Here is a 13,337-nt window from a genome sequence, read left to right on the forward strand (position 1 = left end):
AAGTCCAAAGTTTAAGTATGATCTAGAAAAAAATCTAAGGGAAAAAAAAAGTGCAACATGTTTCCACTGCTGTTAACCGCTGAAAGAAAGCCAAATATTAGTTCAGTCTCAGGGATGCTTAAAAAATCTGATTGAGGCTTCCGTTGATTTCAGTGGGTTTTGGATAAAGCCTTGAATGCAAAGAAAGATTAATCTGCCTTCTCAACTTCAGTGTCATAGCTGGAGCACACATTATCAGGGTAGCTCATGTTTCCCTTAATTTCTATTCAATAAAACAAAGTATATCATCCTCTGAAATTGTAAATTTACATCTTATCATGAACACCTTTCTCTACACAATGCAAAGCACGTGATTTCAGGTACAGGAGAGGGAAAGCTGAATACTAACAAATGTCAAAATAATAAATGTCAAAAATAACATTGTGGTAGAGAAAGTGGAGTGGCAAACTGTTGGTATGTTCTGTTTGATTTGATATGCTTTGATACAGTCCATAAACTTTCAAAAATGGGGGCTACTTAATACATACTGAAATAATGCTCAGTAATGAAACTTAATTAATCTTTTGCATAATAAAGAATGCTGTGAATAGCTTCCAAAATACAATCGTCTATTTTTTCACAATTAAATTATTCTGTTTTGATATCTTTTTCTGAAGTTATCTCAATAAGCATTCTCTCACTGTACAAGAACAGGGTAGCAAAAATCTAAATAAACCCAACATTTTCTAAAACAGTTCAGATGGAATATTTCTGCTTGCCTTAATATTTTGGTTGTATTTTCCATGGTAATTTAATTTCTAGCAAACCAAGGAGTCCAACAGAGAAAATAAAATGTAGATGTACGATATTGTAATTTTAGTTGATGTGAAGCAGCAGGTAAAAGACCAGGAATCTCTTGCCCTCATTCTCTTCTGCTGTACACGACCAAAGGAGGGGTTGCGAGCCCTGCACAGCACAGCTCTGGGTCAAAGAGCCACCTTGTGACAGTAAAGAAAGGAAGCTGGTTTTAACTCGGAATGAAAGAATTGTAGAATCATAGAATAATTTGGGTTTCTACAGGGCCTTTGAAAGTCATATTTATACTGAAATTTTAGAAGGGCTTATGTGGAGTTTGTTCAGTTCTGTTTAAATTTTCAGCATCTGGGACATTTTGTTTTTCCTTTTCCCGGCACCCTCTGGAAGACACTAGTTGATTAATTTATTTATCCAACCTGCAGATCCATCCTTGTAGTTTTAAGAATTTCTTTCTAATTTTCATTCTTTGAGCTTATCTTTCAGTACGGTTTCAGTAAGTTTTCAGTAAAGCTTTTACTATACACTTTATTTTTTTATTATTTATTTATTTATTTTATATCCTAGGTTGGAGTAACTTGTTATTGTTATACACAGAGTTGCTGAAATTTACAATGTGTGGTTATGGGTAAAAGTGCTACTGAAAAAGGCCAAAATATACCAGAAGCTAACTGAGAATTCTTTTGTTTCAGCAATTTTAAAGTTCTTAAAATGTATGTAATAGAGCTATAAAGCTTTTTGTTTCTTTTAACTATTTTATAAGGATTTGTTGTAGTTCTTGTTTTACCCTAGAAAACTGGAGTTTCTTCTTTAAGCTTGGTATTTTATAGTGATTGCTGTTGTTGCATGTCTGATAAAGTGCTGTTGCTATGAGGTCTGTAACAGCTGCAGATATGACTGAAAAGGTGTTGGAGTGTTGGGAGGGATGTTTAAAAAAAAAAAAAAAGTCAATTTCTAACCAAAGAAGGCAAGGAAACAATTTGTCAGTGCTGACAGCAGGAAAATGAATAAATATTGCAATAGATACACGTCTACTCAGTGAATTTATATTAGCATCTGAACGATGTCCTGTCTCAGGAAGGTTAGTAGACCAATGTTATTAACTTCCTTGATGGAGATCTTTCCTTTCAGGCAGTGAATTTGTGGTGTGAAATCATTACCTTGTTTGTTGTTTTTTCTTGTATTCTTTTACTTCCTAAAGGAGTATGTAAATTATTACACTATACTATGATTGTAAAAAGTAAATGGCCTTAATTTTCACATTTGCTTGTTCAGAGCTAGGCTTCAAAATTCACATTTTGGCACCAAAATAGAACTGGCTAAGCTGAAAAGTCTCAGATATTCTCTACATAACTTAATATGTACAAGATGCCTCTCACATTGGAAAAATTATAATTCAATGTAGATGCAAAGACTGAGAAAATGTGGAGAATGTGTTGAATCGCACAAAGCCGTGACGTTTCTTGTTAATTTGTTTAGACACACATCATGAGAGCCCTTCATCAATAATAATTGTAAGGCTATAAAAGGGGCAAGTGGGCCATATTTTCTGGGATGATAAGCAGCCAATTATAGTACAACTCAGCCCACAAACTGGTTCAGCAGTTCTGCCCGATTCTTTTTGCTCAGTTTTCTAACTCCAGGATCTTCTGCTTCTCTTCATCTGTTCCAACCCCCTGCCATGGGCAGGGACACCTCCCACCAGACCACGTTGCTCAAGGACCTGTGCAGCCTGGCCTTGAACACTTCCAGGGAGGGGGCATCCACAGCTGCTCTGGGCAGTCTGTGCCATTGCCCCACCACCCTCTGAGTAAAGAATTTCTTCCTAATGTCTAACCTAAATCTGCCCTCTTTCAGTTTAAAACCATTACCCCTAGTCCTATCACTATACTCTTTGATGAAGAGTCCCTCCCCAGCTTTCCTGTAGGCCCCGTTTGGGTACTGGAAAGCTGCTATAAGGTCTCCCAGGAGCCTTCTTTTCCCCAGGTTGAACAACCCCAACTCCCTCAGCCTGTCTTCATGGGAGAGGTGCTCTGACCCCTTAATCTTCTTCATGGCCCTCCTCTGGACTCATTCTTATACATCCCTGTCCTTCTTGTGCTGGGGACCCCAGAGGTGATCGTGGGGCTCCAGGTGGGGTCTCACTCAGGCTGAGCACAGACGGACAATCACTTCCCAGGTCTTGCTGACCACACTATTCCTGACACAAGCCAGGATGCTGTTGTCCGTCTTGGCCACCTGAGAACGCTGCTGGGTCCTGTTCAGCTGACTCTCCACCAATACCCTCAGGTCCCTTTCCAACTGGCAGCTTTCCAGCCTGTAGCGCTGCAGGGGGGATCACTGTCCTGTGAGCGCACCATTAAAGTGTGCTTGAAGCATTCCTTTGACAGCCATGCCAGAATAGTTCAAAATTGTTTATTGTAGAAAAAGCGGGGAAGACAAACACTCAAATAAACAATTCAATTAAACAAAGGCAAATAATTTCAGGCAAAATGAAGTCTTTCTTTTTATACTTAACAGTACCAGAATTCTTAATATTTAAGCAAAGCTCAGTGCCTCTTCTTATGGTCTCCCCTTAGGCTCTCCAAAGTTTCTGGTTCTTACTAGTTTTGAACTAAGTGCTAAAAGAATGCACGGCTAGTGCCTGCCTGACCCAAAATTCCTGGGAATCTATGCAAGCCCACTTTTATCTTCATTTTCTAACTTGTTAAATGATTGATACAAGAAAGCATAAAGAAAGAAGTCTCAAAAGAAGAGCTTTCTGTGAATAAATCTGATGGACTGCAAAGACTTGAATTCTTTGAAACAATTTCAGAGGAGTGTCTGAACTCTGTCTTGTGCTTCATATAAAACTTCTGAACTTTTTGAGAACAGCCAATCTGTAATGAAAATGTCCTTATGTATTTTCTAATCTATCTTGCTCCTTTGGATGATAAGTCCTCTAATAACTCTTCAGAATACATCAAAATGTCATTTTGTGCAGAATGCCTACTTTTTTCCCTCTGGATCCTAGCTTAAAAATGAATGCTGTACTGTAGGAGATCATTTTGGATTACAGAACAACCTCTCAAAATGTCAATGGTAAATAGTCAGCAAATCCCTCATTATCAATAAAATGGCATTGATATTCAGCAAGAAGCCATTTGTAATACTTTCAAATGCATATCCTCACAAACCTTTTAGCTTCTAGCAATCCCCCCAACACCAAGTAAAATACAGTTTAATGCAAGAGGGATCTTTTGTTGTTGTTGTCTGTTTGTTTGTTTCATTCCTAATGAACTTGAGTAAAGGTTTTAGAAACTCCTGTTGGACGAGTGACTTTGATTTTAATAGTGTTTTAAATTAAATTATTTGAGGATGTTTTTAATTCCCCATCTTTCATCATCATGAGAAGTATAAAAATCCTTTATTACCTGGTCAGACACTATTTATTTTCTTGATAAGAATATATTATTGGTTATGAAACTGTTTCTTAGCTCTGAATACTGGCTTGAATGTCATTAAATTAATCTTGTTGAGAGTTTGGGTCTCTGACTTCTGTTTAGTTACCTTTTTTAACTTACACATGTTTCTTAAAAGCTCTCCATTTTGTGTGAAGTAAAAGAAACAGCATTCTAAAGTTAGTTGTGTGGAAATCATAATGCAGTAGAACTAAAGCCACTATTTTTTCCATGTAAGTAAACTTTAAAATTCCCATCGACTGCATTGGTAGAGAGTTAGGTCCATATGAAAACCAGAGTCAGTGGAAAAAAATACAGTGAAAATCTTATACATGCAGAGAAAACATGGTGATATACAAGACAAAAAGTGAGCAAGGTGATGGGTGTTGGTGTTGGACTGAAGAGTGCAAGATTCTTCATCTGCAGAGCTGGGCTTTCAGTACCATGTTACTGTATAGTTCATCTTGTTTCTGTAGATTTTAAGGCCAGGAGGATGAATTTGAGTCTGTTTTTGACTTATCTGCAGAGTTTTTTTTGATTGGGGATTAGGTAGCTCTGTACTGGGAATCCCATTAATGCAAGACAGCTCATCTTACATTAACTTCTATAAGCCATCGGCCTGAACTGAGCTGTCCTTGAACAAATGACTCACAAGGGCAAGTCTAGGCATCTGACTGCCAGCTGCTAGCCAGTCAATCATATGTGAAGTGTTAGGAGCGCTTGTAACTTATGAAAAACTAAGTTTACCAAGAGATAAGTGGATCTGTAAATTTTTTTTTTTTTTTTTTTTTTTCCAGAATGATAACAATGGAAATGATCTTGTAAAATATATCTGCTGCACCTTAGATATTACTGCTGGCAAACATTCTTCCAGTAGCATGCAGTACTAGGTCTTCAAATAAAGATGTTTTTGAAAGGAAAAATAATGTAAAAATGGTGTTCTAAGGTTAGGTGATGGTCACAACTGCCCCTATAAGGTAAAAACAAATAAATGTTCTTAACTATAAGGTAAAAAAAAATTTTAAACATAAAAATTCAGCCCTATTCAGAAGACCAGCACACAGCCAGCACAGACCTGAAGTGTTTTGTGTGCTGTGGAGGAGGACTTAATATACTGGGGAAACTATAATGGTGCCTTGCCATGGAAAGTGTTTCCACAACCTGCAAAAGAATGTTTTTGGATGTGGACTGGAGATGGAAGCTGAAGGAGGGTTTGATGGGTTGCATCAAGCTGTGGATGTCCACCACAGCAATATGTTGATGAAGGAACAACTTCTAGCCAAGCACTAAATAATTTAATGCAAAATGTTAAGTGCCAATTGTTTGTTTTGCTGAGAGGGAATTTTAATGTTATGCAAATAGTACATCAAGTTTGTGATAAGGTAGGCACTGCACAAAGAAGAGAGAACCTTATTAAAACATGTAAAAAGAAGGACTTTGAAGAACTGACTCCACCTGAAATTCAGCTCGTATAACTTTTGCACCTAATGTACAGAATCTGAAAATAGGAATATAATCTAAACAGTCTTATTCACATGGAAATGAGTGACCTCTTCTGCTCTGCATATTCATGCTGTAAGCAGATGTGGATGTATTCATCCTGTGCTCAGAGACCTGAAGCCAGTGAACATAGTGCTGAGTCAAACTAATAAACCCTGAACCAAGTGAGTATATATTAACTTAGCTCTGACACTGTGCAAATCATTAAGCCTAGCTCATTATTTTTGGTGCTTAGTGTGATGATCACTTTTAGTGCTGGAACCAGGAAACTCCTGATGGGCTAAAAGTCTAAGATAGAAGAGAGAGATCTTGCCAGTCTAAGAAGACAGAAAGAGGGAGATCTTGCCAGAGTTGATCCATTTTACTTTAACTTCCTCTTTTAAAGTGCATCAGCATGCTGCTCGGTTTTGTTCAACTTGCATAATTCAACAGTGATAATTGCTCTCAAATCTCTGTTACTGTATTTCTTATAAGCTTTAGCTGCCTTCTGAGAAATATTTGTGTATAGTATTTATTCAAGCACACTGAATTGGGATTGACATGCTCACACAATCCCAGTACTTTTGTTAGCTGTCATATCTTTTAAAACAGAATTTTATTGAACCAGGCTGACAGATCAATCTTTCCCCCATTTGTTTGTGGTACAATAGGAAATCTTTCAGTGGGTATAGCATCCAAGGCCATTTGCAGCTGGCCATTTTTTTTTAAATATATAAATATATATAGAATTAGAATCTTTTGCCTTATAAGATGGGGATAAGCCCCTCTCCGCCCCCCCCCCCCCCCCCCCCCCCCCCCGCCCCGCTGTAATATTCTGCCAAAATTTGACAAGTGAGAACAACTCCTTTAATAAATAGTGAAAGTAGTTTTGACAGACATAAAGCCAAGTAGGCTGCATTCTGTTTTTGTTTGGACATTCTCAATTTAACCCCTTTCAGGGCTTGGCAGACATAGATGACTGAAAATGTTTCAGATCATGCTAAAGCTGGAACAGGCACAGAATCCTTCTTAGTTGGTGTGTCACTGTCACCGTGAAAGGCCCGAGTACTGAAATGTCAGTGAATTCATTTTCTTATTACCCTTCTACTAGGAAGACAAGTAGACAGCACATACCCTTAAAATAAATATTTTAATAGTATTTGGTGCTTTGGCATGCATGTGGTGTTCTGTGTTTGAAATGAGCGCAAGAGAATAGTAGAAAAATTGACTTGTTTTGTAGACACAGCAGCCGTTTATGAGCTAGAATGATTATATTCTCTTCCAAGAAATATAAGAACAGGCAGGGCTGGTCTTTGGCAGACAACATTCTGCAGTTCATGTTTTTGTATCTTGTTGCCTATTTCAAAAACAGTCTTGGTTGGGAACGTACTACAGCCCAACTTTTCAAATGTGATAAGTGGTTTTGCATTGTCTTGTTTTGTTAAAGGCATTTTGTAAGCTTTTATTTATTTATTTATTTTTATTTGCAAGTGCTTTGCAGAACAAATCCTTTCAAAGAAACCAAAGCAAAAAATGGAGGAATCCAAAATCGTTAGTCATTTTTGAACAATCTTTCTTTCCTTGTTATTTGATCAAATGCTTTTCAACAGTTCTTGATTAGAGCTTCTAAGGAAAATTAAGGTCCAAAATATGGATATCAACAAGAATGCTCAATTGACGGCCTCCATTTTTAAGGATACTTTTAATGTATGTAAATATGGCACACAGATGCAATGGTGTAGGCCAACCTAATCAAATAGTTGGGTTTTGAGAGAACCTAGCTCCTATCTGGTTCACCACCCTCTTTTTGAGAAGATATAGGGATATGTTGCCAAAATGGTAAATGCTGCTCCTGATCCAATGATGCATTGAGAAGAGGCTGTTTATACAGGAGCAGAGATGCATTTGCCGACAAAGGAGAAAAATGCAAAGGAAATATATCAGCCTTTTTGGCTGACTTGCCCTCAGCTGGTTGTGGAACCCAGGTGAGAGGGATGATGGATGCCATTTTTCAGCACTCCATTGGTATCTCTGTTAGCAAATGCAAAATTAGCACCCCTCCTTGTTCTGTCTCCCATTGGTCTAGGAATGCCATGGAAAACTTTGGTGCCAGGTAGGGAGACTTATAGACTGAGATGAAGTGGAGAAAGAAGATCAATCCCTGCTATCAAATCACTAGGTGGTAATTCATCCAGGAGTCATGCTAAAGTTCTTGTCCATTCTACATTATTATTTTCTGCTCCTGCTTCTTCTCTCCTACATTGTCACTGCAAAGAGGTGTCCTTTCAACTGTGTAAGTTTTCAAGGTCTCTGGCTAAGTCTTATTAGGAAAACTATTTCTTTTAGTCAATGATGGACTAAACATATGATTTTTATTTTGATAATGCAGATTCATTTCACTATTTGAAAGTTTAATTAAAAAATTGAAAGAGAAAAGAGGTTCACAATTCTAATGACTACTGAAAATAGTCAACTCCATGAAGACCACTGAGAGCTGCATTAATACAGGAACTTGAATTTCAATCACCTGTATCAAATTGCTGCTTTAATAATTAGCAGACTTATCACTGTTTGGAAGAAAAGCTTTTTCTCCATTCCTCCCTTTCATTTCTTCATTTCCATATTCAGAGAGACTGGATTTATGTAATGAACTCACCTTCCTAATCTAACTTGTAGCTTTCTGGCTGATCAACAGTAGATGAAGAAAACAGAAATAGATTTTTTGTTTGTGTGTGTGTTTGTTATTTCCTGGTGTGTCCTCCTTCTCCAACAACTTTGAGCAAGAGTTCTAACTGAGGAAGACTGGGACCATTAAGTAAATCAAGGGACTGGAGGATGGTTTTCAGTGGAGGAAGAAGGGAGGGCATCTGACTTGTAATAGCTTCATCATGTGATCAGGAGAAGGCAGGTATGTGTGTTTGTGTGGTTATTTGCATACCTTAAGTGAGTAGTTACAGGGACAGAGAGAATGCAAAGCAATCCTAAATTTTGAAAATTTGTCTTTGTAATACGCCACAGCACTGCCAAGGCTAAATTACAGACATGATGGCTTGAATAGCATAGTCTTATTAATCACACTTACTAATTGAGAAAATGCACTGTTCTCCCCAAATATCATTATAGACAAATTATACATTATCAACATTTCCATGAGAAATCAACATTTAAAAGTTTTTTTTTTTTTTGTCATAATACAAGTAATTAAATAGGGATAAACAATCATCAGAACTTGATTCCCTGGGTTTCAAACAAACAATATAAACATACATTGTTAATCAGGGTTTTGCAAAAGAACATGTCTACTGAGAAGTACTTTGTGTTTTTTTTTTTTAAACAAAGTTCACCTACAAAACACCACACAGATTTAAACTATTTGTTTCGAATGGCAGCAAATGGCTGAGCTGTTATTCAAACTCTTTGAGTGACTAAGAAAAAAGCTAGACAACAACAATGACAAAAAGGCAATCAACCTTCTTATGGACAGAATTTCTGCTCAGTAGTGACATATACATTAGCCAGTCAATTGTTACTGTTGCCTATCATTCTTCCTGTAAAGCTGCGTGTACAACAAGCTGCATGTAACTATGTACAGTGTTCACAGTTAAAGGTAAAAAACAAAACAAAAAAAAAACAGACTCCATGGAGAAAGGGGGTGATGAATATGATTAGGCACTCCAAGGACCATCTGTGCTTTTTTGTTGTTGTTTTGTTTTTTTAAGATGGAGAAACAACTGCATAATATATGTTGACTGCAAAACCACAGATACCAATATTTTTCAGTACTTTTTTTTTTTCCCTAAAAGAGATAAAACTGCATACAAATATTAGAAACCTAACATTAGAAAGAGACCTCTTTATCTAGTTCATCTTCCTTCACTGAGATAGGATTAATGACAAATGTTTATTCTCCACTGCCTGTGCCGTAACAGAACTTCCCTGGTCACTAACTATAAATAGAAAACCCCTGAATTAATTTTTTTTTTCCCCCCAATATGTCTCTGGAATCTATGAGTCAACCGAAGTTAGTTTTCCTTTTCCCTTCCAGTGAGACTGGAGAACAGTTTATCACAAGAACATTTTTACCTACTTTCACATTAGAGACCTGTTGTCATGTTACCTGTAGGATTTCTCTTTTCTAGACTAACCCTACTGAATTCCTGCAGCTTTTCTTTTTAGGTCACATTTTTAAAACCTATTATTATTCTTAATGTTCTCTTTAGGACTCTGCAGTTTGCTTTTGTCTGCCTTAAGCAGACTGGCCAATCTGCGGTTAATGTTCTGGCTGAGCTCTCACCAGGAATATGCAAAGCAGAACAATTTGCTCAATTTCCAATTTAGAATATTCCTGTCAGTATAGTTCTGAATAATTGCCCTGTATGGGTGACTCTTACTCAGGTTTAATCTTGACAACCAGACTGTTTCCTGACATAATCAGTTTGTTTGTTTCCCTTCTTTTATTTATGCTCTTTATTTCCCCTTCCCATGGACAGTGCTATGCACTAGTCTTAAATGAATTAATCTTACTGAATTTATACCATGTCTCACACTTAGCAGAATCACTTCAAATTCTATTCCTCTCCTCAAAAATGCATGTTAATTTTCACAACATGAAACCATATGCTATTTTTCTGTTTATTTCACCAGTCAAATAATTTGCATTGATATTATGACTTAAACAGTTTAAGGAAAAAAAAAAAAACAATCTCAGGACAATCTCTGGAAGACATCAGTTCAAGTGTCTCAGTCTGATAAGTGATAAATTATGAGTTTTTGAATTTTTGCTTGTGGTTCTGTAAATACTTCCAGTTTATAATAATATTATGGTATCAAATGCCTCACTAAAGCCAAAGTGTGTTGTATTTGTTGCTTAACCTTGTTCATTGAGCCAGCTAGAATGGTTACTCCAGTAAGATATTTTTGATAGATCCATACCTCATGAAGGGGGTTATTTTACTTAGTTATCACTATTCTTAGAACACTCAGCAACTCTCCTAGTATCTTCCTGGGTGTCAGATAAGACTGGGTGATCTGTGATTCTTAGGTACTCCCTTACCCTTGTAAAAACAGTATCTATTATCCCCTTCTGCTCTTGCAATGTCAGTCATACTCTTTTCTAAAAATCAGGATTAAAACCTGTGATGCTGGGGGAGTTCCTTCCAGCTGTAGTTTTATTCACCTTGCAGGCCCATTGCATTTTGTATCTAGCTGTCACTAGCTAGATATGCATGCATGTATTCAGTCTCCTGCAGAAATCTTTGTATGAAAGAACTGACTTCACAAAAAGCAGGACAGAGCCCAAATAACAATATCGAATTTTCAAACAAACAAACAAAAAACAACAACAAAACCCTCACAATATCACTTTTAAAAAAACATATCTAAAGGACAGTTATTAGAGATAGAAATTTATTTATACTCTGTAAAATGGGTGAGTTACTTGTTAAGGTTCCATATTATTCATGTAAGTGAATATGCAACGTATAGAACATTAGGTGATTATTTTATCTGCTTCCACACCCTAAACTCACAAAGGAAATGAACAAAAGAATCTCAGCAAAGAATTGAGCTATGACTGTGATTACTGTATATCTAGAGATCCCTTCCAGGATAATAGTGTGCAGAAAATACTGGAAGCTCTTAGCACAAGAAAGCCATAGCTCCAGCCTGAATTATCTAATTACACTAATAGAAGGATTTTTACTATTAAACAAAAGTAAACCAAATTTTGTAGTTTGTATAAATTAATTTGAAACTGTAAACAACTCCCCCCAGCAATCAACCAACTATTCATATATTCCACAATTCTGTTTTTTTTCTTTCTTTTCTATATTTTTTTAGATATTGTGCATTTTATGTAATCTGATAATAGGTGAAAATCTAGTGGGTGAATTAAGATGTTTTTTAATGAAATGCATGTTACAGGAAGTTCCCAATTTAATGAGATGGTGGAAAGTGTTATCAAAATACTAAAGTATGAGTTAAGAAGGTTGCAAAAGTTATCTCTGAGCTATATTTTGTATTTTAAGCTAACAAAGCATCAACATTGCTGCATGTGTTGTTTGATACTTGTTGTTTAAAAACTGAAACAGGAATGCATTGTTAGAGCCCAGCCACTGTGACTGGATCTGTGCAAGCACATAAAGCGACAGCAATGGTAGAAGAAAATGCTCAGTATGTTTTAGTCTACTGCAATGTTTTTTTGAAAATGATTCAGAACATATATAAGTCCTCAGGGGCAGACAGTGAAAACTGGAAAACATATGATGTCGACATACAAAGCATATCTCCTAATTCCATGCTAGAACAGGATCAAATAGAGGTCTTGCATAAGACCTCAAGGAAGCCTTGCAGTACATTGACATATTTCAGCGACGATTACCATCTCAAAGTGCTGTTCCTGGTGTTTTTGTATGCTAACACAGGTCAACTCAAAGACCAGTTGAATGTAAGAGATACTTTACACGTGCTTAAAATCATGAATAATGGTAGATATTATGTGAGAATGGTGAGAAAGTATGCCCTTAATAAGCTCTCTTAAGAGCTGTGTGGCTTGATTATTGTAGGTGAAATGTAGCAGTTGCAACCAAATAGAGCAGACTTCTGTCAAAGATATATATATATCTTTGATATATATATATATCTTTGATTATATATATATATATATATATATATATATATATTTTCATCCTGAGTTATTTCTGAGCACTGCCTCACTTTCAGTGAGAATCTTTGTGGGAGGCTGAGACTGATACAAGGTTAGACAAAAGACTCAAAAGGCAGGATTGATTTTGAAATAAGCAATTTGAATGACTAGTTTGGTAATCAATATACACCCTGGAGCAAGGCATCTAGAAGTAGCCAATACTCCATTCCAAACTAAAAACACGGCTGGAATCTTGCAACACGACACAATTTTGCAGATTCTTGTAATGAAGTGTCAGACCTCCAGTACAAGTTCCCCACCTTCTGTATAATCAGTTGGCTTGTATCAATGTACACCAGCTGAGGATTTCTCCTATGGACTTGTACCAACATTAAGCATGGACAGTAAGACAGCAAAACTGATATGCCAGGTTTATTTTTTTAGGAGCTACAGTTTATCTGGGAATTAAGCTTTAGCATTACATGGGGAAGAAAAAAATCCTTTTAAATATGAAAATAATTAATGAACATTAACCAGCAATTAAACTCAAAAGCAGATAATCATGCCTTTCACTGGTTGTTCAGATATAATGTATTCTTAAAGAAAAATAACAACACTCAGTCAAAAGGACTGAATTAAAAATGGAAAGCAAGATGATAATAGCTTCCTACTTTGGTGGTAAATACTGATTTCTACATCAAAAGTTCAATTTCTGCCTCTAATACTAAACAGAAAATATTTAAGGATCTAATATTTTTCCCAAACCTGGCTATGTCTTTCAACTCCAGCATCCCAAAACTGATTCCACTCTCCCGATATGTGGTCTTTCATCATGCTGTTAACTTTGAAAAAATTCTTTCCCACATTTCAGAAATTCTTTAATAGGATAAATGGCTAAAGACAGTAACTGGTTCATCTAGCCCATGGGGATTCATGTTTCTGATATCTGAGGAGCAAACATCTTTTTAAATGTTGAAAGAGAA

Source organism: Cygnus olor, chromosome 7, assembly GCF_009769625.2.
Source record: "Cygnus olor isolate bCygOlo1 chromosome 7, bCygOlo1.pri.v2, whole genome shotgun sequence".
Taxonomy (NCBI): Eukaryota; Metazoa; Chordata; class Aves; order Anseriformes; family Anatidae; genus Cygnus; species Cygnus olor.